Source organism: Oratosquilla oratoria, chromosome 20 (genome assembly GCF_046742065.1).
Source record: "Oratosquilla oratoria isolate Oo_2021 chromosome 20, ASM4674206v1, whole genome shotgun sequence".
NCBI classification, from domain to species: domain Eukaryota; kingdom Metazoa; phylum Arthropoda; class Malacostraca; order Stomatopoda; family Squillidae; genus Oratosquilla; species Oratosquilla oratoria.
This window is the reverse complement of record NC_134796.1, coordinates 43,941,761-43,944,260: the sequence shown is the minus strand read 5'-3', so window position 1 is coordinate 43,944,260 and position 2,500 is coordinate 43,941,761. Positions and strand designations below refer to the sequence as shown.

Sequence of the window (2,500 nt, the reverse complement as noted above, 5' to 3'; positions counted from 1 at the left end):
GGCACCAGTCGCCACCAACTGTCATAACGGACAAACCTCAAATATTTCTGAGAGCTTCGTTCCCATAACAGAACCACTCACTTTAATAACACAGTCTCGAGTTAGAATGAAATCTAACTTTCAGTGAAAAAAAGGTTAAAACGAGTTTACCTAAATAGGCCTAATCTGGTTCTTATTTAACCTTTTTAACAGAGTTGGGCGCGTTCCTATGTGCGTTCCTCAGTGCGTTCCGCTTTAGTTTGGCCGCGGTTAGCGCTCCCAAACTATTAAAGAAATATAGGTGTCGGTATAGTGTGTGGCCTACCTTTTGGAACGCACCGAGGAACGCACAGTGGAACGCGCCCAGCTCTGCTTTTTAGTGCAAATCTTCATTTTGTGAATGAAATCAACCGTTGAAAACCAAAATAAAAGCAGTTAATTTTCACCGAAAAGAACATGAGAGCCTAATAATAGAGGAGACTGCAAGAGACCATAAGGCCTACACTAGGCAGCTCCATGTCCCTTACCATCTCTCATCCCCATCCATAAACTTATCCAAATTTATTTTAAAACAAGCAATAGTTTTAGCGCTCACTATATTGTTACTAAGCCTATTCCATTAGTTAATCACTCTGTTGGTAAACCAGTTCTTGTCTATTTCGTTCTTAAACCTAAATTTGTCCAATTTAAACCCATTACTATGAGTCCTACCCTGCTGTCTCAATATGATGACCTTGCCTGGATCACCCTTGTTAAAGCCCTTAACCCATTTGAATACCTCTATTAGATCACCCCACAATCTTTGTCTTTCCAGAAGGAAGTAGACCCCGGGGTGACCTAATAGAGGTATTCAAGTGAGTCAAAGGCTTTAACAAAGATGATGCAGGCAAGGTCATCATATTAAAACAGCGGGGTAGGACTCGTAGTAATGAATTTAGATAGGACAAATTTAGATTTAGAATAAAACCACACACGTACTTCTTAGAACTACAAGTGTTAATCTACATAGAATTAACCATTACCTCATAACAGATTAGTGTTGTTAAGCGTCAGCCATAATAAAATAACAAATTCCAAAGAACGAATGGGCTAACTCTAGATCACACATACCTTATCCAGATTAAAGAAATAGGCAAGAACTGGTTCACCAACAAAGTTGTTAACGAATGGAATAGACTTTGTAACCATGTAGTGAGCGCTGAAACAATGGGTTGTTTTATGAGAGATGATAACTTTATGGATAGGGGGTGAAAGGTAGTCAGGGACATGGAATTGCCTAGTGTAGGCCTTAGTACGGCTCAAGCAACAATAACCAGCGGTTCTATCCTGGAGGTGGGTCTTTGCAAAGAAAGGGTGACCAAGGTAGCATGGGGGGGGGGGCATATGCCCCACCTGGAATTATGGAAAATAAAAAAAATGCAAGGAAAATACAAAATGAATAAAAGATTACATGTGAAATGCAAAATGAATAAAATACCATGTACATTTATCGAATGTTTATTACCATAGATTCCAGGGGTGGGGGTGGGGGGGGGAGAAATGTCCCCCCCCCCTCCCCCGCGTAAACGCCTATGCGAGGTGGTCCCATGTAGATTTAAGAAAAGCCTTTGACAGGGTCATTCCCAGAGATGATTGTTTGTTTCCTGTCCCCCTAAACAGTCCCCAAAGCGCATATACCTAAGGCAAAGATAATGAAGTCTTCGGACGCAGTTACTCAGCGCCTCCTAGTGTAGGCTCCTCATTTTCACCTATACTGAAAGCTTACCTTTCGAATTATTCACATTTATGGGAACAAATGATAAAATCCAAAACACGATTTCATGACACTGGTGTATATACCAAACATCAGCTGATAGGCAAACACGATAAAGTTGTAACGATCACATATTGACATAACAGAAATACTCATTTATATTAATGTCTGGTTCGAACGGTAGCACCGCCACTATTCCCCCATCATGTGTTCCAATCACAGCCCTAACACTGAATGTTGTCAATATTGTGACTCCAAATGAAATAATTTCATTGCATATGAATATTGCATATGCATGTATTATATATATATTATATATATATATATATATATATATATATATATATTGTGTGTGTGAGTGTGTGTGTGTGTGTGTGTGTGTGTGTGTGTGTGTGTGTGTGTGTGTGTGTGTGTGTGTGTGTATCTGTGTGTGGGGTGACAATTCAAAATGTCGTAGAAGTAAGTTCATTCTCTTTCATTCCGACGCAGTCTTTTTTCCTGTAAGAGAATAGAATGCTTCTTCTCATATATATATATATATATATATATATATATATATATATATATGTATATATATATGTTTATATATGTATGTCAATAATTACTAATTTTCTGTAATGCATATTTCATTCAATGCGATAGAAGATCCTGCATTTATTATTTTACTGAAAGTATTTCCTTTATCTTATATTTTACTTCAATTTACGGTACGACTAAAAATCGAAGTGGACCCAATGGGACCAAACCGGTGCTTCTGTATCCTGTCCA

General features: G+C 38.4%; 1 protein-coding gene across 1 annotated transcript in view; it reads left to right on the top strand.

Annotated features, from left to right (window-relative positions):
• The window catches only part of LOC143036508 (uncharacterized), a 156,897-nt gene that overhangs the window by 94,233 nt on the left and 60,164 nt on the right, over positions 1–2,500 (top strand). The gene's annotated exons all lie outside the window — the stretch shown is intronic.